We start from the raw sequence: 27,908 nt of genomic DNA on the forward strand, positions 1-27,908 counted from the left end.
CTGTGGTCTGTAGGTGACAGGAAACCCACGGGTGGATACTCCTCGGCGCGTCGACGGTCGGGCCTTCTCCAGCGGGAGACATGCGGATGGCGATGCAGACGAGAGCGTCCGATGATCAATGAAAGTTCTTACGCAAACGGGAGCACGGCGGCTCCGGTCAGCGACGGCAGTCGTCGACAGTGGCGGACAACAGACCGAGTGCTTCTCCTTGGAGTTCTGCAGCAGTCCCCGTATCGGGTCGGCAGCCTGTCGAAGGTCTGTCTACCAGGGAGCGTTGGCAAAGATCAGCTGTGCACGATGGTCCCTCGTAGCTCGGGAAGAGGGCACCTTACCAGGTCTTCTCTGGGTCAGTCCTTGGAGGCACAGCAGCTTTCAGATTGTGAAGAAGAGCAACAGCAATTCTTCTCGTCCAGCAGGGCTTCAAGCTCAAGCGTCAGTTAATCCAGTTACTCATCGTAGTGGACTTCAGCTTCTGAACACGATTCCTAGCAGTGAGAGGTCCCCAGATATACTGTTGATCTCCCATTCATTCCGCTGGGTCACACTCAAGCATCCAATCATGACTACGGGCATTCATGCAGGCAGGCAGCCAATCAGGCACACGAGGTATTCAGGCCATTCACTTCTCTCCAGACACTCACAACAAGTTATGTGTATTGGGACAAGTACCAAGCCATTCAACACTCCAAGCTGCATTCATACCGGTTTCGGGCAGGGTTGTCTCGGTCATTGTGTCAGCCACTAGATACTAGACACCCACAACACAGAATGCATATTCGTCACACACTCTATTCACCCAGGTCCCACCCACAGGAGGTATCCACAACATACATCACCGGGAAGGCTCCAGCTAGTCTGACTGGGCCTTCACAACAACACCATATATGGCACTTCCATCCAACAGCCAGTCAGGGGGAAGGGACAGAGTCAGGGCTTCCCAGGACTTTGGGAAAACAAGGTAATGGGTAATAGAAAGCAAGAGGCCACCGGGGCCATCTTGTGTTCCATCGGGAATCAACTGATCCCAATGGCAGGGCCGGGGTATCCCAAAATGGAGGATACTCCGCGCACCTGTCAAATTCAGCATGGAGCTGCCACCAGCCCATACCCTGCTCTGTGGGCCACCCACAGGTGCCCAAAAACATACACTAGGGGCACAGGGTTGTACCCCCACCCATGGGTGCCATAAGGGTATCCCACGGGTCCGTTCACCAAACCAAAAGAAAGAGCGCTGCACCGCCAGGAGTCCCACATGAACACCTGCGCGGAAAACACGACAGAACACACGATAAAAAGCAGTAAAGGACAAGGGTACGGAGGCCCTGTCCCTCCGATGCATTTCCAGCATCACACCCGCCCATGATCAGTGAAGGTCCCACAATAGCTCGATGAAACTGGGAAGTGTGAAAGCATAGCATTATATTGTATAGCATTCTCAAATAGGAACTTGTTGAAAAAGAAATTGACAAAGAGGATAGATTTCAAAAGACAAATTGGACGCTTTATTTGGACACTTTATATAAACATTGTTTTTTTTTTTAATACAACATTTTTTATTGTTTTTCTACGCATAAAGAAAACATACATCTCGCGCAGCGAGGTAAAGGTTATACCCCTTACCCATCCATCAACAAATTCACACCGTGTACCCATTTCAATGAAGTCTCTTAGCACTACTAATTACATTTGTTACGCCAGTAGTATATGATTTTCGATCTCTGTGCATGTCCTTGGATGTTAGCCCGATTCCTGACAGAGGCTACCTCTCAGTGTGCGTCCTCCCACTTTTGCCAAATTTTTGGGCCTTTCTCAGGACAGCCCCTGGCTGTGTAGACTCTTTTCCATTGCAATACAAATGTCCACATCCGTGGTCCACTGCTCATAGCTTGGTGCTGTTTCAGAGCCCCAGAGTTGCGCTATATTTCTCTTGATTAACGCAGTGGTTGTGGATAGGAGCAGTTTTTCGTAGCGTGACAGTTCGACCTCATCTTCTATCCCCAACAGTAACAGTTTTGCATTTCTATGAATCGTTTTGCCCAATACCCTTGAGAGATCATCGCAGCACTGCTGCCAGTATTGTTGGATTATGGTACAGTCCCATAGTATGTGATAATACGAGCCCTCTTCTCGTTTGCATCTCAAACAGGCTGAAGAGGTGATCTTGCCCCATTTGAATAGTGCTACCCTCGGGTAATTTATTCTATGCAATATTTTTAGTTGGATTAATCTTAGCCTGGAGGAGATCGCTGTTTCTCTGGGGAACATCAGGGTAGTTACCCATTCCTCCGGGAGTATGTCACCCACGTCCCCGTCCCACTTGGCTTTCAGGCTTGACAGCTCCCCGGTGGTAAAGGATGTTATGGCACCGTACATGATGGATGTAACTTTGTTTTTAATCATGTCCGGAAATAGGTTACGTTCTAAAGGGGTATAATCAGGCATGTCAATCATTTCAGGGAGATGGGTCTGTAGCGCATACTTGAGTTGCGTGTTGTGATACTGCTCATTTATTGGCAGTGCGAAGGGAGTGATTAGGTCTGTAAATGGTATTATTTTGTTTCCTTTCACTACGTCGCCAATTTTGGTAATGCCCAATTGGGTCCAAGAGTGCCATTTTGGTAGTTTATTCACTTCCGGGAGTAGTTTGTTATTCCACAGCGGTTGAGCTGGGGTCAACTTTTTGTCCCAGCCTAAGTATTTGTGGGTGTCTGTCCATGTTAGGGATATGTGCGACATCATGGACGGGGCAGCAGATCGGTCTTTTTTCCGGTAGAGGTATCTTATTACGGATCTTTCATATTGGTTGGGATCTTGTTCTCTGTTGTGCGGTAATGTTGTGTTCTCATGGAGTCTATCGTTCACTATTGCCATTTGACTGGCCCAGTAGTAGGTTTGCAATCGGGGCAGTCCAATTCCACCTTCCCATACAGATCTTTGTAGTGTGGCTAATGCTAAGCGAGGATGACCTCCATTCCATAGCAGTTTTGTAAGCGTCTGATCTATTTTATGGAATTTGCTGGGCGCTATAGGTAGTGGCGCGTTTTGAAGTATGTAGAGGAAACGGGGGAGCGCCATCATCGTAAAGAGTGCGGCTCTGCCTAGTAGTGTTAGTGGTAGGGACATCCAGTGACAGACGTCTTCCTTGAATCTTGTCGTTATTGGGTACAGGTTCTTGGGCACATAGTCTGTTAGGTTATTCGTAATTTGGATGCCTAGGTATCTGAATTGCTCCTTTTCCACACAGTATGGACATTCGTCTGGCACCGCGCTATCTATTTGCTTCAGTGCGAATAGTATGGATTTAGTCCAGTTGACGTGAAGGCCGCTAAACGTGCCGTATTTTATTAGTAATCGCGTCACTATGGGGCAGGATTCGCGTGGGTCTTTCAGATATACTAACAAGTCGTCTGCATATAGGGATACCCTATCCTCCCAGTCGTCTGACCATCTGAAGCCACTCCATGTTTGTGTAGATCTTAATAGAATTGCTAATGGCTCAATTGCTATTGCAAAGATTAGGGAAGATAGAGGGCAACCCTGTCTCGTGCCCTTGCCTAGTTGAAAAGGATTGGAAATGTGCCCGTTTACCATTGTAACTGCTTCGGGGCGGTTGTATAGCAGTTTGACCCAACTCATGAAGTACGGTCCTATGCCCATGCGTTGCATAATAGCCCATATTGCCTCCCAGTAGATAGAGTCGAACGCCTTCTCGAAGTCTATGGCAAGGAAAGCCAGGGGGTCCTGTATCTCAGGTAGTTTCTCCAGTGCTGTGTCTAGCCTATATATGTTTTGTCTAGTGGATCTCTGTGGCATGAATCCACACTGGTCTGGATGTATTAGTGTGTGTATGACTTGTTGCAGGCGGTTGGCTAGCGCCTTTGCCAATATTTTGACCTCGCAGTTTATAAGAGAGATGGGCCTGTAGGAGCTACATTTATCGGGTGGCTTATCTGCTTTGGGCAGGACTATTATTGTGGCTTTCCTTAAGTCTGGAGGGAGACAGCCCTGTGAGTGTGAGTGTTGTAGCAAACGAAGTAAGTGTGGGGAGATTACATTTGCGCCTATTTTTTTCCATGTCAATGGGGAAGCCGTTCGGACCTGGGGTCTTGCCCGATTGGAGTTCTGACATGGCTTGCGTTAGCCCTTCCTCTGTGATTACCTGTTCTAGTAGAGTAGACTGTTCTGTGTTTAGAGTGGGGAGGGTAATCTCCTCCAGGATGTCCATTACGGGTGGTGAGGTTGGTGCTTTGTATAACTCAGCATAGTATTTTGCAAAACCTTCCGCTATATCCAAGTCTGTCACTAATGGTTCTGATTCCTCTGTTGTCAGTTGCCTGACTTGGCTGAGACCCAGGTCTCTACGTTCCAGCCATGCCAGCATCTTCCCGGCTTTGTCCCCTGTTTCATATATCTTTGCCTGCATCGCAGTGTGTGCCTGCTTTGCATTGTCTAGGGCTATGTGTTCAAGTTGTGTCTGCGCTAGTTGTAGTGCGCGATGCGTTTCCGATTTGTCATGGGTTAGGTGATCAGCCTCTGCTTTTTGCACTTTCTCTTCGGCATCGCGTATTGCTTCTAATTGTTTTTTCTTATGGGCTGTGGTCCAGGCTATTATTTCCCCTCTGAGCACCGTCTTGAATGCCTCCCATAGCATTACCGGGATATCCACTGAGTCAGTGTTCATCTCAAAATATTCTTCAGTGGTCTTTTGGACGTGTTCAACTAGCTCTGGGAAGCCTAGGTAGTAGCTGTTCAATCGCCAGCTGGGTGGGGGGATCGACCTGCTGGTGTTAAGTCTTATTATAAGTGGGGAATGATCCGATATACCCCTGGGGAGAAATTGTGCCTCACGTGCTTCATGTATGTTATTTAGTGGCAACAGAAAATAGTCCAGCCTAGACAGCGAGGCGTGCGCACCAGAGTGGTATGAATATTCCCTTGTGACAGGGTGCAGCTTAGTGAATGTGGCAAGTTTTGTGCGTATGTTCGGGTTTCTGGATCTATCATCTATGCGTTCTATCAAGGTCCACGTTCATTACCTCATTAACGTCTCCCCCAATCAACGTAAGGTCTGCAAGATTATTCATAATTAGAGGCGTAATGTCATTGGTTAGGGGGGTTAGTAGGTTAGCAGGTGCATACACCGCCAGCATAGTCACAGAACGTTCCCAGAGTGTACCTGTCGTGAGCACAAACCTCCCTCCCGTGTCTTGCGTAATGGGTGCGGGCACAAAGGGAAGTCTTTTGTGTACTAGGATCAGTACCCCTCGTGACCCCATGGTAAAACCGGCGTGGAATGCTAGTCTGTAATTGGTGCGTCTAAAGAATGAGCAATTGGTACCGGCTAGATGTGTCTCCGTAAGGAATGCCACATCCGGGGAGTGTCTATTCAGTGTTTGCAATACTAGACGTCTTTTAATACAATTGCCGAGCCCATTTACATTCCATGTCATCACTCGGATTGTCCTGTTTTTGTTCACGTTAGTGACTCCCGCCATTTGACACGTGTATAGATGACATCTGTGTGCGTCGCGCCCCTGAGAGTATTGTGGAGTTTCATACTATAATAATATTTGCCATGGCCAAGGGCAGGCTGGTTTCCTGTTAGGACATGTACATCCATTTGTGTTGTGTGGACTGCTGGCAAAAGTGGAGTGACAATGAGTGTGCTAGAGATGGTGTGCTTCTTAACATAATTGGTGTGATTTCCTGAAAAATAACTAGCATAAAACAAATTCCCACCCCCCCCTCCCCATACTCCTCCCCAACATGAAGTATCTGTCGCCCTAACTCTACTGGCGCCAAACAACTATATCGCCAGTTTAACTTAGTGTGAACTGTTTACACCTTCTTCTCGACTTACTGTTCTTTAGCAAGTCTGGTGTCTCGAGTCTCAAGTCTTAAATTGAGGGCGTGGCGTTGGCCATTACAATGAGTACTTGCGGGCCGCATGCCGCACTTATGTCGAGGTGGCATGATAGCCCATTAATTGGGCCGCGACGGAGTAGTACTTCTTGTTAGTGTCACTGTTTCAGCCCATTTCCTCTTGTTGTGGTGGTTCCTGCATCGGAGGTTGTGGAGCTGGGCGCTTTCTGTCTAGTGGTTCACGCCGGTTCCTGCTTCTGCTTCTGTTGCTTGCTAGTCTCCAGTCGCTTTCAATGTGTTTCTCGGCCCAGTTCCACGCTTCTTTTGGGTCAGTGAAGTGTACCGTTTTCCTCCCGTGATAAATCTTGAGCTGGGCCGGAAATAGCAAGCCGTATTTCACGTGTAGGGTCTGGAGTTGTCTTTTGAGCTGATCGAAGGACTGCCTGGCTTTCTGAACCTCCCTTGTGTAGTCAGGGAAGAATGTCACTCTGGACCCATTGAAGGTCAGTGTGCCTTTGGCCCGTGCCGTCTTGTGTAACGCATCTCTATCTCTATAATTCAACAGTTTTGCAACTATGGTGCGTGGAGGTGCTCCAGGTATCGGTCTTCCAGTGGGCACACGGTGCGCGCGTCAATTGAGAAGTATTTCGAGAATGTCTGGGGCTCAAACATATCGGTTATCCATTGTTCAAGGAACAGTTCCATGGAAGGGCCTTCTGTTTTTTCCGGTACGCCCAGGATGCAAACGTTATTTCGTCTTGATCTACCTTCACTGTCTTCTGCCCTCTCTTCCAGTGTTTTCAGACGTGCCACAACCCCAGCCATCCTTTGTTCCATAGTGCGCAGCCCATCCTCAGTCCCAGAGATCCGCTGTTCCGCTTCCCCTGTGCGGGAGGACAGTTTCTGTAAATCATGGTGAAGGAGCGAAACGTCTGTGCTGATGCTATCCATTTTTTGTTCCATGGAGGTTCTGGAGTTTGTTATTGCAGCCATGATGTCCTTCAGGGATATGTTATTCTCTGTTTCTAACATGGTGTCTGATTGCTTGTGTTCCAATTGGATGCTCGCCGTGGTGAATTGGTCCATTTTGCTTTGACTTGTCAATTTTCTTGTTTTATCCTTCCCCATAGCAGCTGGCATGGTCTGTAATGTTAATCGGTGGACAGTTTGTTGCGGATTCCGCCTGTTTATCCGAGGCGGGTTGTGGGGGCGACTACTATCCTGGGTAGTGTGAGCGTGACCGTTATGGGAGCGGCTGCTCCGCTGTATAACTTTTTTCCGTGGTCTAGGTGTAATCTGCCGGATTCCGTGTTAGGTTTGATGTATAGCTTGTGTTAGCTTTCAGGGGGCTTGTGTCATGTCCTCTGGAGTGCTCACGGATCTTTACCCGCACAATATGGGTAGTGTTTTGTTTCCTGGTCCTCTCTGCTTTCCTGCGTGAAGGCGGGTGACCCGTATCGTCCCTATGCACTGTAGCAAAGCGCCAGAAGCCGGGTTTGGTGACACCTTGGGACCAAGCAACGTTCCACACCACACCTTCCCAGCACGTCTTTGGGGTAACTGTATCGGCGTTACCACACAGCTAGGATTTGCTGCAGATCCGCCGCAAAACCGTGTCTCCGTGCACTACTATGTTCTGATCGCCTTGCCCAGTGTTCCAGTCTTTCGTTGAGATTTGGTCGCTTCTGCTATGCTCGGTGGGAAGGTAGTGGTAAATCAAGCAAGTCTGCTTCCATTGGGGCCACAACAACAACTCCTCTTGGGCAGTAGGGGGGGGTGAAGATGCAGGTTACTTGGGGTCTGTTGGAGTCAGCCCGCGCTCACTCTTGTTAAGGATGAAAGATATCTGTGCGCCTCAATATGACAGATCCGTTTCACAACATTGCGAGGGCTGCATTTGTCCTGCCGCTAGTGTATGGGACCTGGCGTCATTGCCGCAGTGGAAAGTTATTTTATCATGGTTGTTTTGCGCGCCAGTAGCGCCACCTCATTCCCTGCAGCCTCTCCTATCAGGGTCTATGTCTATGGTTAAGGCGCACTGTCAGGATGCTATGCCTGGAAAGTGCAGGCCACCGTGTCTGCTTGGGTACTGCACGGGTCTTGTTTACTTGGATGTCGGTGTCCGACGTATGTTGTAGGCGGCTGCCCAGCTATATTTATGTTTCAGATGGGGCCACTGGAAGGGTCTCTGTAGTGTGCCCACAGGCGGCGAGGGGGGAGCATGTAAGTTTGTTGCCTGCTCTCCCGTCCCCGCTTCTCCTTACCGCAGGATTGAGGTAGCAGCTGTCCGACGGTGAGGGGGGCCGCCCCAGGAGTCTAGTAGGTGCTCAACGCTAAGCGGAGCGCCCGCGGTGCCCCCCGGCTCCGGGTGGCCTGACGGCGCTAGCAGGCAGAAGTAATGTGAGGGCGCATACGCCGTTGCGGTGGTGCGGATCTGACTGCCTGCGAACGACAGCCGCCGGTGCCGCTTCCAAGGGTGTTTTCCCTTCCGCTCTTCGATCTGCCATTGGAGGGAACTTTCACGGCTCCGAGGGTTTCACAGGCGGGAGGCAGGGAGGCACACAGCGGGATCCGCTCCCTGCAGTCCAGGAGCGGCGCTGGGGGCGGTACGGTTTTATTTTGGGTCCTTCGCCCGCCGTATAGCTCGACACAGTACCTCACACTCCACTCGTTAGCTGCCGGCACTCGGGCAGGGTTTGGTGGTGGCGCACGGCGTCCTCCGTTCATCCGCGATCTGCGGCGGCCATTTTGTGTGCCCTGCGGCGCGCAGGCTTACTTTCTTACAAATCTCGCTAAGTGGGTCTACCGACACCGATTTTCACCGGGAGCAGGTAGGGATGCGCAGCGGAAGTTCCCACATCGATTAGGCACTTTGGGTACTTTTAGTCTTCCATGAAAAACAGGATTGTTTCAGGATCTGGCTGGCGGCCCGGGAGCGATGCAAGCTCACGTCCTCATCGCTCGGCTGCTGGCCACGCCTATATAAACATAGTTGAACAAAGAAATAGATTGTAATCATTAGTACCGGGAAGAAAACTGTTCCACAAGCTCTGCTTTAGGTGAACAGGGCACGTTTGCAATGTTTTGTGGCAATGTATGTGTCCTTGGAACAAAATCGTGCACGATTCCGTGAGTATGTATGTCCAAGACAGTCGTAATAAGATCTTTCACAAAATTGAATGCCATTTCCTTGTATATTGGCTTGACCACCCATTTTTTGCTTCTTTTCGTAAAGGCCATTGTGTAAGGAAGCATCCCAAAGTTTCCTGCAGTCCTCGATTGTTCACGCCCTACGTTCTCGTTATGCACTAATACGCTAGTAATGTCCTATATTGCATCCCATCTATGCCGAAATGCAATCTCTTGGACCTGTACTTTAGGCACATATTGTGGAACACCGCCAAATCTCCTGTGTGACAAAATCTGAGAGTCCCTTCAGATCTCTTGATAGAGTTTTATCAAACACAATCTTCTCAAGAGCTTTGTGTGGAGGTGAAGATGGAATCAACCACTTCTTCTTGTGTTCCTGCTCCGGCGACAAAGCTCCATGTGCACATTGGTGGAAATGTTGGTTTTCTGTCCAAGAGTGAATGTTGGAACAGTGGTGTATTAGTGACCACCATTTTTCTAGTAGAATTTCCACAGACCCACCACAAGTTTTGGAGCTCCACCAAAGATGGTTGCTGAAAGACTGGGACCACTGTAAAATATTTTCAGAACCTTTTTTTTTTCCTGCAGCTGAGATTTTTTTATTGATTGATTTGGTAACGTGCCATGCATCAAATTGATGGTGAATATTTAAAACCTGCTCTCTCATGGTCTTGGCTATTGAAACATGTCTCTCTGTGGCTATGAGGTCAATTTGCATTCCTCTCGATTGGAGATTTTCCAGGGATTTGATGAAACCATGTTTCTCCATGGCCACTGATGATTTACATTCGGACACCTGAACGACCACCGAATTCACAATTTTTTTAGTTTCCATGTCCTGAAAGTGGTATGTGCAGTACTTTGCCAAAAATCCGGCAGCTAGCCTGAACCGTTTGTCAGAGAATGTCCTTGCAATTGACATTTGTTCAATTTTCCATACTTCACTAATAGCACATTGATATTTGTAGTACTGCGTTTTAGAAAGGAACTGGAGTCCCACAAATTGACAGAAACTGGACAACTTATTAAAAGTAGAGCCACTGAAAAGTAAAGCTGCTGCACACAGTAGATTTCCAGCTGCCACTTTCCCCAGCATCGGTTGAGCGGACCATGGACATTTTGCATGGAGCAGTTCACAGGTGGCTTGTATTTTCAAGTTAGTGCCTTGTGATACACGTCACATTCAACAATGGCTTCCCGCATCCTCTTCCCCCCTCCTCCTCCTCACTGGATGAACACATTTCAGCATCAGTATTATCTCCATCAGGCAGCTGTCGAAAACAATGTATTTGGGCTCCTGTATTAGACTACCGTCCTGCAAGAATGTGGTTTGTGACTCAACTGTGGTGGACATATCGGCCGAACAGGACGCACTGTAGTCGAGATCTTTGGCAAGTTTCTCTGTCAATTGTGTTGAGGCTTCAGTCTCTCTTAATTCAGCTTGTGTTATTTGAACATGAATAGGAGAAAATATCAATGTCGATTGTTGAGTGGCCCTTTTTTGCTGGTGTTGATTGTGTCAAGTGGTCTGCGAGTAATTCATAAGCATCAACAGTTTCGTCTTCATCTTGAGGAGTTCTGGCATTGTAGCAATGGTCCAACAACACTTTGATGGCTTCTCAGGTAACATTCAAATCATTTTCTGGCCATTGGGCATAAGCATCTCAAGTCTGCTTATTGAATAGTTGAACACGCTACGCCTCAAATAATAGTTGCTCCATGGTGAAATCAGTTTGGCAAGCAGCGTCTCTGGTTTCAGGGGCTGTCTGTGTCATCAAAGTTTGTGTACCTCTGGGCGTCTAAGAGATGGGTTGTGAAAACATGTTCAATGTATAACCAACATACAGTATATAGCACTTTAGATTTAAAATAAAGCATGTTAGGAAGACACCTGCCCAAAACACTTCTTGTAATCGCACTTGAAACCGTGTTCTTCACTGCAACGGCTGCACCAGCAAGTTGTTCCACCACCTCGGATCCACGTGCCTCTTCTTCTATTTCCCGATCTTGTGTACATGCCTAGATTAGAATATTGATTTTTAAAAAAAGTCAATCGTATTTGAAATCAAATTATTTCCTTGCACAGACGTCTTACATAGATACCCTGGTACACTGTGTACGTTATTTAGTCCAAATAAACATTTCGATCACTGTGCGAAACCCATTGATTATAATGCACTCAAGCATTTTCCAAAAGATGCTCGTTTATAATGTCACTGTCTAATAGTATCAGATGTACGATATACTTTCTTTCATTCAAGTGAATTGTCAGTATGCATACCTCAGGCTCTGGATCATCTTGAAAAGATCATGTAATTGTAGTCGAAGTGCCTGCAAAACCCACAAATGAAACATTATGTAAACAAACGACAGGATATGTAAACTTTATCATATTACCTCAAATTCAATGCATAAAGCATTTCTGGAACTGAATAGCTAAAAAAAGTACCTGATACGCGCTGAAAGTCGTTGTTGACTCCGGGAAAGACATGGATGCAGAATCTTGCTCCTCCATATTCATGTCATGGAGTTATAAAGGGAAAATAAGATTTGATTTAGAAATTCTAACCTAAAAAATTGACATGTAAAGCAACCGATTACGAAAAGATTATGCTTATTTCCAAGGGCACTATAGCATAGTTATCTGTGCCCATAAATCGTTTTCTATGATGCTCCTAAAACCAAGGACAGATGTATAGCAAAATGGGGTTTAGTTGTAAAGCAATACAATCTTGTAAATATAAATAGTATTATAAGGAACATTTACACCTAAAACACCAATCTGTCCGTGTAGTTACCTGTTCAGTACCCCAAGGCCTACAGCTAAATCAGGAACCGTGACTCACCTGAGGCAGCGTGTGCATGAATAAAGTCGGAATTGCATTTGGAAGCAATTTACGAGATGTTCTGAGTAGATGCTTCTTTGTGTACTGCGATTGGTCGTAGATATTCGTGGCAAAGTGCAGGCTGCAGATGCGGAATCGATCACCCCTCAAGTCCCCCAAGACATCATGGGCTCTACTTTCAAGCTCTTCTGGCGCAAATCCGCAATATCTGACCCATTCTCTTATTAGATCTATAGTCCTCGGGAATACATGCATTATAGTGCCTTTAGGTTTGTTATGGGTCTTAGAACGGCAACCGTAAACCGTACATGCAGGCATTGTTGGAAATTCTGTTAAAAAAAAAGGTCCACATCATTAGAAAATTACTTTGCATAAAAATGTGAGAAAGATGGAATTATATCATACATTTTTCTGTGCAATCTATGTTTTGGTCACTGAAGCAAAACCTGTGTAGCGTAGCCAGCTGTATTATAAGATAACTTTCATACACAATTCATTGATTTGACGCAAATCGGAACATGTTACTCGTCCCTTGAATGTACTATCATGCATCCAAAGGAAACTTGCTTATAGACACTATCCGCGATGGATGCAATTTGATCCCAATTGACGCTGATGACAATTGCTATATATGGATAACATAACAAATTTAACTCAAGTCAATGGTAATGGCAATGAGCTGAATGAACATTACACTACTAGGTACGTTTGGTCGAAATAGATAGAAATTTAAAGATCAACGAGATATGATTAAGTGACCTGCCCTTACCTTGACCAACAAACAGTTAGATTCAGCAAGCACGGTAGTTAGTAGCAGGAGAACAGGGAGATGTTCACAGGTAGCACGATGAAGAGCTGACTACAGTGGTCACAGAAGTTCTCAGGTAGCACGTTCACGAGTTGACTTGCAGTGCTCACAGATGTTCGCATGAATATCAAGGGGTTTATAAAGAATTAGAAAAGTGGGTGTGTATGTGAATGAGTGACGTGTATATGGCATGGTCTTATATGGATAGCAGGGGCGCTGCCTGCTTCAGGGGAGCCTGCATCGAGACACAGGGTCTGGCTAGGCCAAAGGTATCTTACGCCCTGGGCGTAAGATACCTTTGAAGTGTACATGGCGATTGGCACCTTGGCTGTCCCCACCCCTGCTAGCCCCATTGGGAGGGCACGGCCACAGGTGCTAAGAGTCATTGATTCTGGAGGGGTGGATGGAGGGGCATGAGGCATGCAAGAAAGGGCCGTAACACAGCTGAATGTAGACACACTTATGTGGATTGAAGGGGCGCAGCCTGCGTCAGGGGAGCCTGCATGGAGACACGGGGTCTGGCTAGGCCATGTGTACAATGGCCCCTGAGCGTAAGATACCTTTGAAGTTTACATGGTGTTTGGCACCTTTGCAGTTCCCACCCTGCCAGCCACAGGGGCTAACGGACACACTTGATTCACTGAAAAATTGAAACAACCATTCTTAAAAGTTCAGTTGTATTTTATTTTGTTGCTGATTTTGATAGCACAAATGTACTACACATTATAAACTTCGGGTTGCAGCACAGTATGGGAAAGTCCCCTGTACTGACTGCTGTCACTGGGGAATGTGTCTCTAATGGCACCAACAACACAGGCAGGTATTACTTGTCGAACGCGGTGTCCAAGCCTCCCATGAAGCCACCATGTAAACGAACAATAGGCCACCAGCCTGTACCACCCGTGGAAGAGAAAGATACAAACTGTTTTTAAATTAACAAGATAAGTGTATTAAACCTTAGATGAAAATGCAATCTTGTATCCAATGGCCTTGTTGTCAGTACAAATGTTACTTAGACACTTTACAATATTGAACGACTATGCATTCCATTACATTTGGGACACAAAGAAATATTGCTTCATGATTGTACATGAAATAAACATAAGACCACCACTATGATTCCCCCAAATTGCGAGTGATGTATAGAATTGCAAGACTACATTCGTTTGGCAATCAAAGTTACGACAATATAGGAGACAACCATGAAATGGTAGTGGCCAAGTGACAACTGGAGTACACTTACTTGTTGGTTGGATTGAGAGGGCAAACTGTTGTGCGAAGTTCGTGCATGAGCACCATCATAATCCTCAACACAGACCGTGTGAGGCAGGCTGCCCTGAAGTCATGCAGCTCTGTAACGCATTGCGGCCGTGTCTCGCCTTCCGATATGTATGACAAGCATCCAGAGTTTTCTCGGCAGCAGCAGTTCTCCTCGGTTGGCATTAGCGCGCACTGATTGCAGGTACACCAGGTGAAAACGTTGTCCATGCGACTAGGCTCAGGCTCTTGATCTTTTGAATCGTACTCCCAACGGTCGTCCGAAGCCCCATCGTTTCCGCATCTTTCTCTTTCGAGTAATTCCCCTCTGAATACTCCAGCTCGTACTGGTAGGGCTGTATTGTTGACATTATGGGGCAAAATAAAAATTGACAGTAATGGTACTAGTATCTGTTTGCACGGGCTACGAGCAACAAAGGTAGCTGATCAGAGCGCAGAAACGAGGCACATAATACTCAAAAAAGAAAGTAAAACGATTGAAAAAGCAAATCTGATGTTGTCGGATGAGAAGCGATCTGTTTATACTTATTGAGGAAAGAGGCGTCATGCCATTTCCATGGAGACACGTCATTAGCTGAAGCGCAGAGAATGTTGACACGAGACGTGCATTGGTGTTGTGAAATGGGCGGTACGCGTCTAGTGATGTCAGCCTCAGGGGTGGGTGATACGATTTAGTGCTGCTAGGGCAGTTCACCTTAGGGCGATGCGGCAACGGATAAGATTAGCACAAAATGGCCACGCCCTGCTGCCTGATTCCGCATGTGTAAAAAAGAGGAAAACTATGGTAAGGTGCATAGGAACTATTTGTACGATCGATCAACATATGCTTAAAAACACATGCCCGAACCCTCGGGACAATAATATTTTTGAGCAGACTATTCCTTTAAACACCTTAAATACAAAATGGCCTTCCTAATAGCCGTTACTTCGATCAGAAGGGTTAGTCAATGACAAGCTCTGTCTGTACAAAACCCCTTCGTAGTTATACGCACACATCCCCACTTCTCACCCAAATTCATATCAAAATTCCATGTCAAAGTATAGAACTTCCTGCGCTTTTCCAAAACCCAACAAACGCAGCAGAAAGAAGTCTACATACACTGGATGTACACAAAGCTGTCATTTTCTACCTTCAAAAGACAAAGTCGATCAGATGGACAGATTGTTTCTTTGTTTCTATTGCCGCTGGAAGAGAAGGGGGCCTTACCTCTAAAGCAGCAATTTCTAAATGGATTGTCAAATGCATCCAACTCTGTTACTCTCTTTCCAAGAGACCACTGCCCTTTAAGCCCAGAGCACACTCAACTCGAGGCACTGGGGCAACTTTAGCCTTCATAGCGAACATGTGTTTAGACAAAATTTGCAAGGCTGCCATTTGGAGTTCAGTACACACCTTCACTCAACATTACTGTCTGGACACACATCCTAGCGGTGATACACAGGTGGGACACGCAATGCTGAAACATCACTTTGCAGCACTACCTTCTAATAACCCACCTCCTTCTACTAGTACTGCTCGCTAATCTATGCAAAGCATGCGATTCTAAGCAGATCCACAAGCCTCAGAAGGGATACATTACTCACCGTAATCATATATTTCTGATGCTTGTATCTGCTTAGATGCACATGCACTCGCCCTTCATCCCCACTTGGAGTAGAAGGTGCCTGGGGAAAAAAGAAAAAAAAGCATAGATCTTTCACATCTCATGGTCTCGACTTACAATTCATGCTTACAACTTATACTCCATCTGGGGCGTGGCTTGGCAGCCATGGAATAGGCTGCTCTTTATCGTAACTCCTAGACCCGGCAATTGATCCGTTAAAATCGCACACTTTCAAGCTGCCAATTTTACAAGGAAAGTGGATAAGAATATATAGGAATGGGAGCTGAGCGTGCTGTATCGTCCGCTGTACAGATCGAATGCCAGGGAAAGAAGTTACAACATTGTAACCTCCGGCGGGGTAAGAAAAGCTGATGACAAAATGGCGGCGAAGAAAGAACAAAGGAATCTCCTGGAGCCAGCATTGCGTCTGCTGTAATAAGTGCCGCAGCAGTAGAGAGACGCGACTGTCCGAGTGTGCGGGACAACCAGTGCATACATCAAAGAAGCGAAGCGCAGGAGCGCCTGGACTGCGGCGTACATAAAGAAAGATCTTGCGGGTGCCGGCGGACCCAATTTCAGTACAAGCGAGAGCACGCACTGAGCTGCGAGGCCCGGGGCTCCCTGACAAACGAATGCTGAGTGCCTGTGAAGTAGGCTAACATAGCCGTCAAGGATACTGTTACAAAAACATAGAAGTAATATTGCACGGCAGAACGGATGCATGCGATGGGAGGGAAGAGGCCGTGTGGATGATCGGACGAATTAAGAAGGAAACACGGGAGCACACCAAAGGACTGAATATGGCCTTGTAAAACCCTGCTGGTTGCGGTGGTGCATGCCCCTGAATTGAACGTGGATTTTGACTGCCTGGCCCTGCATGCCCGAAAAAGCCCTTCACAGCGCCTAATTACATGAGCCGCAGGCAAGCAATTGAGGCAGACGTACACGAGGGAAGTGCCGGAGTGCCCGAGGCGACGGAGAAGAACACACCACGGCGGCTAGTGAGCCCAGCCTTGGCACGGGCGCGAACATAAACTGTGCCACGCATCCCGGAGCCCCTCTGGCACCAGGGGTCCGGAATAAAGGCTGAAATAGGCGGCAAAGACGCCGAAGCAAATAAAGTGGCCTAAAGTCGGCAAGACAGCAGCGTAATACGCCTGGAACACACATATAATAGAAGTACTGGAGACCGTACTATTGAAAAACTACACCACATGCACTCCACAGAGCTTGAAAGCAGAGTACAGATGTGAAACTGTCTTGAAAGGAACCTCAGTGGCTTGACCCAGCCACAGTGCTAAAAGGTGAGGACGCCAACACTGGAATATAGGGTGATAACAAGAACTGGGAAGAGACCTGCAAGCCGGCAGCAACAAATTTGGGATCTTGGGCTACTCCTGTTATGCTAGTGATGGGCACAGACAAGCAAGCTACTGGCACAGTGATGAGGTGACTCCTGGATGAAAACGAGGAAATAGTGGTGGGACACACCGCGTGAGACCTGAAGACAAGTGATAAACTGTGGAAAAACACAGACTGGAACACAGCTTGTACACCAGGCCCAGAGTAAAAAGTAAGACAGAAATGCCGGCGAGAGGGGGCAAGGCTAAGGGCAAACAGCCCACAATGGATTTTTTTTGCTAAAGTACAGCAGTCCCCCACCGCCCAAACGCAAAGTGGGACTATTCCATCCACTGAAGTGGCAACGTCAAGCGAAAGTCAGATGATTTTAACAGCCATAACGGAGCTGAAAGCATCATGGGGGCGACGATGGCAGAATTAAGGACTGCACTTGAAACGAAAATAGATGCGGTGGGAGTGGAGGTCAACTTACTAAGGCAAGATGTAAGAACACTAGCAGAGAGGACCAGTGGCCTGGAGAGTGCTGTGAAAATCAACACAGACACTAGCAAGGACAACGCCAAGGCAGTGCACATACTGAAGCAACAGGTAGCCAACCTGGAGAATCGAGCAGAAGAGGCGGAAGGAAGAGCGAGACGCAATAATATACGCGTGGTTGGTCTGCCAGAGGGGGAAGAAGGCCAAGACCCCACAGACTATGTCAAAAACATGATCATGCAGGAAATAGGTGTCATTAAGCTCTCCGAAGGATTTGCGGTCGAACGTGCACACAGGGCCTTGATGAGGAAACCGAAACCTGGAGCCCCCCGAGAGCAATTATAGTGAAGATCCTGAACTATAGGGATAGGGATCTTGCAGTTCTTCAGGAAAGGGGGGACGATAAAGGGAGCATCTGCGACCATCACCGCATACCCTGACTACACTATGTGAGTCCAGAGACAACGCTATAGCTATGTAGCGATCAAGAGGAGACTGTGCACGGCTGTATTCAAATATATGCTGTTGTACCCTGCAAAACTCAAGATTCTTTACAAAGATAAAGCACACTTTTATGATACCCCGGAAGATGCAGCGACGTGGTTGGATGCACATGGCTGTCCGGAGCGGGATGAGGAGCAGGGTCCCGAGAGAAACGATAAGTGACCTAACAGCCATGCATATTGAAAATAAGGCGTGGGGTGGTGGGTTGCTGCTTTGTGAGACATTTGATCATGGTGGACTGGAATATAGAATGTGAAACGTAAGAATAATGGAAGGTGCGATGAGTTTGATGTTTGAATAAGGAGCAAAGGGACGGAGAAAGCCTACACCCAAGTGTTAGATTAGGAGGACCGCCATTAGGACGACATCTCCCTGCTGAGCCGCAAGTAAGGCAGCTGCCAGAAAGGGCTAGATGCAGGGGTGCCTGCGATCCAGGGATGGAGCTGGGCAACAGTTGGGGAAGCGGGGTGAGTTTGGGCAAGGGAAGGAGGGCAGAAGAAGGGAAGTTGAGGGAAAGTTGGGGAGTGTGATGGGGCTGGGAAGGGGTGGGAGAGGGTGAGGTGTTGGGGAAGTGTTAATAGTTTGGGGAAGTTTCTATTGGGGAACAAGCCTACATGAAAAAAGGGAAGAATTGAGACCCGATAGACCTGGCGGGCACTTGTGGAGGGGGGAGAGAGACCCGAAAATGCGATGGGAGACCTTAAAGTAGTTACCTGGAATGTGAGAGGGCTCAACAGCTACCTAAAAAGAAATAAGGTCATGATGTATTTACGTAGGCAGAAAATAGACATAGCTTTGCTGCAAGAGACTCACCTAACGTAGGAAAAAAATTGGAGGTAGTCCGAAGGAAGTGGAGGGGGACTGTTGTGGGGGCAACATACTCGGCTTATGCGAGAGGGGTAATCACCTGGATGGCACCGCATGTACCGTTTCAGCTACTGAACTCCACGGTTGAACCAGATGGAAGGATGGTAATAGTAAAGGGATTGGTGGAAAACAAGGAGATATACATACGCCCTGAATCAAGATACAGTGACATACTTCAGAACCCTATATAGCAAACTTAGCGTGGGCATAAGAGGGGCAGTGATTTGGGGAGGAGATTTCAACTGCATACTGAACCCGAAAATAGATAGATCGGACCCCAAGATAGATAGGCCGACCTCAGCAGCCAGGATACTGCAGTCACTGTTAATAAACTTTGGGTTAGAAGACGCGTGGAGATCGCACTATCCGCAAGATCGACAATATTCACATTACTCAGCCCCTCAAAATGTACACACCTGATTGGATTATGCGTTTGTTACGCATGAACTATCGGCAGAAATAATACAGATAGAATATAAAGCACAGATCCAATCGGACCACTCTCCGCTGATATTGATATGGCAGTATCGATCGCAAGAGCAAAAATACCGATATGGCGCCTCCGAGCAGAGGCGCTGAAAGACAGCATTTTCAGGGAGGACATGAGAGAAGAAATAATAAGTTATTTTGAGACCAATACAGGTAGTGTGGAGTCGGCGGGTGTTCTCTGGGAAGCCTTTAAAGTAGTGATGAGGGGGATAGCAATAGCCAAATCCAAAGGGCTACAGGGAGGGATTTTGACGGAACTAGAGGAAGCGGAAACAGAGTTAGAAAAGGTACTGAAAAGGGGATGTAGCACCGTAGAAGATAAAGAAGTGGTACTTAGGCTGCAGCAGAAATGCACGGGATATTGGGAAAGGCTGTGTAATTTGAACTATAAAAAATACATAAGCATGCAGGGGGAGATAAACCAGGTAGAGTTCTGGCATGTTTATATAAAAGCGGGACCCCCAGAATAGTAATTAGGACAATAATGAGAGATGATGGGAATATAGCAAACACACAGGAGGAAGTGAATCAAGAATTCGCTAACTATTATCGCACCCTGTATCGGGATGCAGAGGAAAGTGACAGCAAGGAAATAAGTGAAATACTAGAGGATATAGGATTGCCGCAGATCAGCGCTGAAGAGCGAGAGGAGCTAGATGCACTAATCAAATCACTCTAGAGGAACTGGAAGAAGTGGTACGGCAACTACCTACTAGTAAGGCCCTAGGGGCAGATGTATAAAAACAAGGTACTCCCACCCCTTTTAGAAATGCTCAATGAAGCATATGAAGTAGGAAGATTAGCAGTTTCCCTGAGAGAAGCGATAATCATACCGCTCCCCAAGCTTAATAAACCTGGTTGTGAGCGCAGACCCCTGTCGATGCTGAACCAGGATAGAAAAATACTGACGGCGGTCCTGGCAAATACAATGAGGAGAGTTATTGCTAAACTGATACATCCCGACCAAACAGGTTATGTCACTAACAGGAATATATCCAACAATCTTCGACGACTCCACCGAGTCATCGAATATGCCAACGGAGAGACAAGCGAAATGGCAATAGTGTCACTGGACGCAATAAAGGCCGTTGACTCAGTCAAATGGCCATGTCTGATTGCTGCTCTGACAAACTATGGAATAGGGCCGGGGTATCTGAAATGGGCCAAATTATTATATAGTGAACCGTTGGCCAGAGTGAAGACAGGTGCAGTTATATCAGAGGGGTGGCAGCTTGGTAGAGGCACAATGCAGGGATGCCCGTGATCCCCCATGCTGTGCATCATGGCCCTGGAGCCTTTGGCAATATACCTAAGGCAGCAGTATGACACAATAGGCATCGTCATTAAGGGGGAACCGCATTTAATCTCTGTGTATGCCGACGACATGTTGTTATATTTGCGTTACCCAGAAGAAAACCTCCAATATGTCCTTGAAGTGCTGGATCGATTTGCAGGGCTTTTGGGCATAGCAGTGAACCCCAAAAAGTCTTGTGTATTTCCATTGGGGAGGTATAAAAGGCTCAAGTTGGAGCAGTTACCGGTCCTCCAGATACCATGGGAAGTCAGCACGTTCCAATATTTTGGGATAGATATATACCATACGGTAGAAGCAGAGCACCGACATAATACAGTGAAAGCGGTATGAAATATAGAAAACAGTGTAAGATTTTGGGTGAAGCTACCCTTGGCGATGATGGGAAGGGGGGCAATGCTTAAAATGGCGGTCCTGCCAAGATTGTTGCACTACATTGGGAATATACCGCACTTGATACCTAAGCGATTCTTTGTGAAGCTGAGCAGTATATGTAGGGAATTCCATTGGCAAGGGACAAGGAATGTAGTGGCCCTTTGGAAGCTGCAAAACCCATACGAGAAAGGGGGCATAAAGCTACCAGATTTTGAGATTTATTATATATTAAGTCAACTTCAGTATGTAGCCAAATGGCTCTCCGAGGAGCCGACCACAGAGTCTAGACTATTTCAACAGGATTGCGCCCCATTTTTTCTTAGGGAGATGATGTGGTTACCGAAATTGGATATGGAAGGCACCCGAAAATGATGGCACTTGGGTGGGAAATATGGCGAAGAGCTTGCAAAATGGTGGATGACCCGTTTCCGTGCTCCCCGCAGGTGCCATTGGTGGCTCTGGCTGGAAAAGAAAAGCAACTGAGATTGATGATTAGGAAGAATTTGGAGCCGGTGGTGGTAGCGACCTTAGGAGATATATGGCAAGAAGGGAATATAAGGGATTTTGAAGGGCTGGTGGAAGAAACGGGGGTACGTGTAGGACAATATATTACATATCATAGAGTGGTTCAGCGGATTAAAGAGACATGGCCTGAAGAAACATTAACGAGTGAACTGGATATCGCCATAGATGTAATATATGATATAGCAGAGGGGCGGCACGAAATAGTAAGAATATATGAGCTGATAAGGACCAAAGTGGGAAAAGAGTTGGTACAACTTAGACAAGACTGGGAAGAAGAAGTGGGAGTCCCAATGAGTGAGGGGATATGGGAGCGTGCCCAGGGATATCATAAAAAATTGTCGAGAAATGCCAGACTGCAACAGACAGACACTCCAGCATATAGCGATTTTGCGATCCCGCAAAATGCCGCGAATACGGCCGTTTTGCACAAAATGCTGCAAAAATGGTCGTTTTGTGCAAAAACAGCATCTTTAAAAAAAAATGTTTAAATTTACTTTTTTTTTTTTTTAAGTAATCTGCAAAAATTACTGTTTTGAAAAAAAGAATCCTCAGGGTGGCAGGTTCTCAACTGTTTTTTTTTACACAAGTAATGAAATCACTTGCGCCCCAAAAAAGTGCAGCCCAATCCACAAGGGACACATGAATGGGCACATTTTATATGCGCACCCATTCAGATGGCCTTTTTCACCTCCTTGATCAAATAAAGTGTCATTTCTGTCATTTTAAAAGCGCATCCCTCATTTCCAAGCAAGATGCACTTTTAAATGTGCACAAATTGTAGGCAACCCTACGCGCACGGGATGTGGGGATGCCACTGTATGACAGGGTCTTTTCTGACCCTGTCATGCATTTCTTTTAAGGTATGAACCGCTGATGAGTCGCTTGCATTTCTGTTCCTCAAACAGGATAAAAATGCATTTTTTGGGTCGCATTTTACAGCGGCAGGCACCTGGAGTGCCTGTCCCTGTGAAAGGCGCTGGGAGCTTGCAGAACACTGTTGGGAGAGCGATTCTATTCAAAGTACTGCCCATTTTGATGACAAAAATCTATCGAAAGTTACAATTTGACCAATTTCGTCCAGTACTATTTGATCGATTTTTATAAATACTGAACATGTGTGTTGCCAGGGTGTCACCCGTTCCCCATGTTCAGTATTTTTGGTCTAGGGTGGTTGCAGAAGTGTTTTCCCCTTTTTCCTCAAAATTGGAGGCGGGGACAGAAAAAAAAGAAAATAACAAAAAAGGGACCCTGTGGAGTCGGATCCGACCCGCATTAGAAGAACGGATCTGGCACCGCAGGGTTGCAGGGGAAGCGGCAGTGACCAAGCAGTTAAGTAGGGGAGAGGGTCGGGTGGTGGTGAAAGGTACATTTTGGGTTGTTTGGCTGAAGTGCAGATCAATTCGCAGCAAAATTGACTACGGTCACTTCTGCCGCAAATAATTACACTTCGGTCAAACAACCCAGAACACCATTCAAGGCAGCTGCCAGCACACAATTTGCGCTACAGCTCAAGCCTGTGGAAATGCGCCAATCACCTTTGACAATAAGGTGACCTGCTCATTTCCAAAAATGGGTTGTCTAAAAATAGCATATCCTCCGTTCTTTTTTTAAATGCCCCATTATTTGAGGAACTGGGTCAAAATCTACATTTAAAAAAAATAAAAAAATGGTTACACTATGAGAGAGAGGGAGAGTGATGGGTGAGATGCGAAGTGATAGGCAAGAAAGCAGAGGGAGAGCAGTGGGTCAGAGGAGGAAGAGCTGCACAAGAAAGCAGAGGAAGCAGTGATGCGGTGGGCCAGAAATCTGAGAGCGAGCAGAGGTACAGAAAGTAGAGGGAGCGTGCGGTCAGTGAGCCAGAAAGCAGAGAGGAAGCGGTTGGCCAGAAAGAGGCAGTTAGCTGCAGATTGGGAAAAAGGTTGAGGGAAGAATGCGATAGAATGGGAGAAAAGATGCAAGATGCAGAAGCAGCACAAAAGAATGAAGGACTGTATATTGAGGGAGGAATTGTAGAGTGTAAGGTGCAAGTTGGGAGTATGATTTGGAGTTTGGCAGGGGCTGGGCAGTGAAAATTGTGACTTAACAGTGTGACATAGCACGTGAGTATTTTTATGACAGAGTGAGAGGTTAAGGAATGTAAGTTGTGATGGAGAGTTGGTGAGATGTGTGTTGGTGAGAGAGGTGTGTGGGTGTTTGGGGGATTGGAGAACATAGAAGGGGAATATTTTCAGCATTACAATTGATAATGATCAATTTAGTTAATACTATTAAATAGGCATGAAAATTAAACCAGAAATGTAGCTAAAGCACACTGTTCTGCCAAGCCAGAGACATCTGGGACTCTTCCTATTATATTAATACAAAAGATACATAATAATGATACCCTGGCTCTCTTCAAGCCTTGCACTCTGCCTATTTCCAGCAATGTGGCAATCTTACACCTTCCATTTAATACAAAATGTCCCGCACAGGTTTGTGCCGCAAAATATGCCATTTCATGATGCAAAATTTGCCATTTCATGCCGCAAAATCCTGGAAAGTCTGAACAGATACAATTATATATCACCCACAGGGCATACATGACGCCGCAAAGGATAGCAAAATTCAAAAACGCAGAGCGACAGTCATGCCCCAAATGTAACAAGGAAAATGCTGGAATGGTGCATATATTTTGGTCATGCCCGATAATAGAACGCTTTTGGGGGGGAAGTAGCACATAGGATGGAAGACAAAGGGATCAAAATGGAGGTAGATACAGTATTGGCTTGCTTACTGGGGGGGTTCCCTAGACTGCATAAGTTAAAGCACGTGAGTAAATTGAAAGATCTGGTACTAGATAGAAACATGGTGGAAAGACCTACAAAAATGGACAGAGGCGGAAACAACAGTATGGCAAGAGGCGAGTAATGTTGGGGGGGGGGGGAGGCAGGAACCTTTATGGCCTGGAAACAACTAATTGCTGAGATATTTGGGCCCACACATAGCTGGGCTAGCGACCAGGACCCACCAGAGACAATGGATATGACAACCCCATTGCATGAGGAAGAAACAGAACAGGTAGGGAAGTAGGCTCGGGGGTGAGGGGAGGGGTGGAACGCAGTGTACAGAAATACAATGATGTGGACTATTGTTATTATGAACACTAAGTTTGGTCTGGAACAAAAATTAATTTTCCAAACTAAGAGCCACATTCGGGGTCTAAACGAAAACATAGAATGGCATAATGCATAATGGATATTTTCTTTACACAGTCATTCTTGTTATTAGTATTTATTTACAACTGTACATATAGATGTATTGGTGGAATGGAATCCTCTAACTTCTATGGGTTCATGATCTATGCTTCCTGATTCTCACATTGACGATACAAGATTCGATTTAGTATTGCAGTAACATTACCACTGTGTAAAATAATGTATGTTTTTCATCATTATTAGGTGCCAAAACAATGGGTTGAAGAGATGTTCAGGCTGCTTATTTGAAAATTTATGGCAATTTTGCTATTTGATACAAACTTGATCATAGTGTCCCGTGATAATACTGTGTCCCCTTTCTTTGCTCCCACGGGTCACTTTTAGTGAGACTCTTCCGTTTGTCGTACGACCTGTCTCACCCATACTACATATCCCAGTAGGCTTGGGTAGTGGAGGGTTAGTTCCACCCTGCCCCCCTCCAAAGCCTCTGGCTTTTTGTTTGATGTACGATGTCGGACGGGGTTCCATTGCCGCGCGACACGTGATGACGTCATCACACGATTTCTTGACGCGTGACATCATAACGGTCCGTGAAATACGACTGTGTCACGTGAGTGATTTAAAAAGCGGCTATGCTGCTTGTGCAATTGGCACACACGTACCTGGCACCTGTTTAGTGGCCACATCCGGTCTCTCTCTTAAGGTAAGAGGGAGTGTATATACTTACTTGCAGCATAGATATACAATTAACTTTTTAGGTACTCTCTTTGCTAGAAAACCTGTATCTAAATTACTTGCTGCAACCCTAGAGTTTTGAGGATCTGGGTAGAATTCTACTCCCCAATGAAGTAACCTTATATAGTGGTACTTGTAAATAAGTTTTCAGAAATAAGTGGTTGTGGCATTGTGTAGAAAGTTGAGTCCACTTATTTTAAGACCGATAAAAAATTTTTTTTCCATAGGAAGCATTTTCCTCGCCTTTTCAATCTACCACCTATCAAGATGGAGGCATATTCTAACCCCGAGCACCGGCTTATACGAAAGTTCTGTAAGTAAGATTTAGGTGTTAAAAGATATAAGACCATGTAAATTTCTCACCCTATTCTAAAATTAGATCATGTATTCTCTCTATGTGTTTCTTTATAGAACTCGAGAGGAAGTGTGTGAGCGACCTTCTGTAACTTTTTTGGAAGTCGCCTTTTACCAAAATTTAAGATTTGGTGAAGTGTTGTGGAAGTTATTACCACAGTTTAGAAGGTATGTTAATAAAGATATATACCAAACACCCTTTTTGGATCAGGGTGATTTTGTTTGTAGTCTATTTAACAAGACACAAAACATCCGTACAATCTAGTAATACACGTTGTTTTTATTCTACAGGTGTCAATTTTTAGAAATTCGATGGCTACAAGGAAGTGATAGGAAGGAAATACCATCACCTTTGAGAAACAAACACATATCATTTTACCCCTGATGAATGTCCCACATTAATATGTGCCTCCAGGACAGAAACTTGTACAAGTTGGGTTATTGAGAAAGTACTAATAATACCTAGACAAAAAAGAAATTACTCCAGTGTGGAGCTCCACACGGAGCTAAATGTAAAAAACAGCAGAATCAACCCAATTTTTGGGATTTTCATGTGTTTTGTGAAGTACAGGCTTTTTATATGTTTTATATTTGGTATGTTTGATTATGAATTTTATGTAACATGATCATTTTAAGAGTGTCATAATTAAATAAATATATGTATTAAGAAGTATATTTGGCAATATACGGATATTCGTGTGTTGGTCATCCCTGTGGATATATTGTCCGGTGTTTACACCTTCTTTTATATATACTACCAGTCTTATCCATGTGGTAAGGAGTGTGTTTTGATCCATTAGAACATGGTTATTGCCGTTTGAGAAGAATATGTTGTTCTACCTCTCTGCACTGAACTCTCTCATGTCCACTCTTGATGGAGTGAAATAAAGTTACTGTAGTGACTACCTTACTCCTAGTCCATAGTCCCCTTTCCTCCATACTTTTGGGACATTCCGTCCTGTGGGACGGGACCAGAGCACTTTGTTAAAAAGCATCAAATTGAAAATGTGACCTTCTCTTTTTACGCAGGGTACCGCACGCGGCCACAACCCTGCCCTCCTTAGCTCCGCCCCACGCATGGAATGAGGGGTCATTTTGGGCCCCCCTCATGCATTCGGTACAATGTGCATCACTTGCTCGACCAATAGTTGGGGACGCCTCCATTGCCCTTACGCTAACGAACAACCCTTATGTTTACGATGGCGTAGGTGGGGCTGTTGCAGAGACACTTGGCATCCATTTTGTGCACCCTCGACCCCATTTTGGACTAGGCATCACTGCGATAATATGAAAGGCTTCTCTCCCCTCTGCAGGACCGCGCACACTGCACTCATAGCCCCCACCTCTCCTCACTGTGCCTGAAAGTTTGCAGCACCATTCTCACGCTTGAGCTGGAGGTAATTGCAACAAAACAAATGTAACATCTCGTCCTTCCTCTGAGATCACTGTCCTGTGTGTGAACCGGCCTGAACCATGCCTTGTAGCTCATCCATCTCCACAAACCTGCCTGTGCCCTCTCACCCCCACTGTTGGAACATTACCCCCATTATAACCCTGTGTCCTTGCAAGGTATTCTCTTGATGTGCCAGACACGCGACCCTGCCATGAAGCCCACCCCAGGGTGCCCCCAACTAAAATCAGACCTGTCACAGTATATTGCAACCTAGAACTAACAAAATGCCAGTGTGCCCCCTATTTTCTTTGATGCGCTCAGACCCACCCCACGATCGATGCTATCACACCTGCCAAGACCCCTAATTCTGGTACCCCATATAAGTCTTAATAAATGATGGTGTAATCATATATATGTTTATGATGATTTGCTCAAAGGAGCAGTAGTGACTATTATTTAGTGCATGGCTAATGGTAGTATCTCATGTTAGCTTAGTTAGTGGCCATCATGCTTCACAGCGAACTGACCCTCACCCCGCCTGGACACAGATGAACAGACCTCGTGACGCTCCCGCCAACCGAGCAGCCAATCCGGAGGGAGCCGCACCTAAAGCTACATATATTACTTAATGTTTATCCAATCCTGTGCCTGTGTAATCCCTTATATCATGATGTCATCAATGACGACTTTCGCCTTGATAAAGTCATGCAAGTGTAATGTTTGCCAGAATTCTCTGGATGCCAATTTTACATAAAAGACAGCTTGTTCTCTCA

The 27,908-nt window shown here is 46.1% G+C and overlaps 1 long non-coding RNA gene across 1 annotated transcript; it reads left to right on the top strand.

The window, feature by feature from the left end:
• Window positions 1–617: 617 nt before the first annotated feature.
• Window positions 618–27,908, top strand: LOC138567648 (uncharacterized). The gene is made up of 2 exons (XR_011302267.1): window positions 618–25,701; window positions 25,800–27,908. It is a non-coding gene; the product is annotated as an uncharacterized lncRNA (long non-coding RNA).

The sequence above is a fragment of the Ambystoma mexicanum genome, chromosome 2p (assembly GCF_040938575.1).
Source record: "Ambystoma mexicanum isolate Mex_15411 chromosome 2p, UKY_AmexF1_1, whole genome shotgun sequence".
Taxonomy (NCBI): domain Eukaryota; kingdom Metazoa; phylum Chordata; class Amphibia; order Caudata; family Ambystomatidae; genus Ambystoma; species Ambystoma mexicanum.